Source organism: Penaeus monodon, chromosome 23 (genome assembly GCF_015228065.2).
Source record: "Penaeus monodon isolate SGIC_2016 chromosome 23, NSTDA_Pmon_1, whole genome shotgun sequence".
Lineage (NCBI taxonomy): Eukaryota > Metazoa > Arthropoda > Malacostraca > Decapoda > Penaeidae > Penaeus > Penaeus monodon.
Window position 1 is genome coordinate 1,043,118 of NC_051408.1, and position 916 is coordinate 1,044,033.

Genomic DNA, 916 nt, shown 5'->3' on the forward strand with positions numbered 1-916 from the left:
GAGTTCTGCGGCGACGTACTCCCGTGCCCTCGGGGGGATCTCGTCTCCCGTTGACAATTTGATGCAGCGACGCTCGGTGAAAGCAAGGATTATGAAGAATTACCGCAAACAAAAAGGTAATTTGGTCACAGTGCGTCAGGCAGCCGCCGAGGCGTCACGAGAACAGTCCGCCTTGCTGTCAACTATGGAACCCGGAGTTAGGAGCAACCTTTGCCATACGGATTGTCTTCCCGACCCGGCGTCTTTGGCAGTCTCAAACAGTCTATTTTGAACTGCGCAATATTTATAAAACCTCGTGGATGGCCTGATGATGTCTTATCTCCAAACAAAACAAAAAGAGTGGAGAAATGGCGCGCAACAATATAATGGCCGCCCTCGATTGTCTGGCGGAATTGCTTCAAAAGCTTCCCCATCAGTGTAATCAGTGATGCTCTTCTTCGTTTGTACTGGTGCGTTGAAATCACCCACAGTACTAGGGATTCGTTTAATACAATGCCTCGTGCTTTACCCACAGTGAATAATATAGTACACTCACCATCACTCAAAGTATATATAGACGTTTGCGAATAAACGGTGCGACGTTTTTAGATTTGTCCCCCCGAACGCTTGATTCACGAGCCATGTAAACAGATGGGCATTTCATTCACTGAAATAATTTACTTAATACAATGAAGGGCGTTTTTCTTCGTCGAGAATACAATGTAAAATTTTCGTTTTCATATATTGGGGCTGAGAGTGATACTGCGAATTTCCATGTTACCATGAGACACAGCTCATGTTTTTAATAACTTACTCTCAAACAAGATTATACTCAGAGGGGAACATTCTCACCATTAACGATCTTAATCACAAGCAGTTTAACTCTCTTTAAACACGCAGCACACAAGATACTCATTTATCAACAATCCCGTAAGAC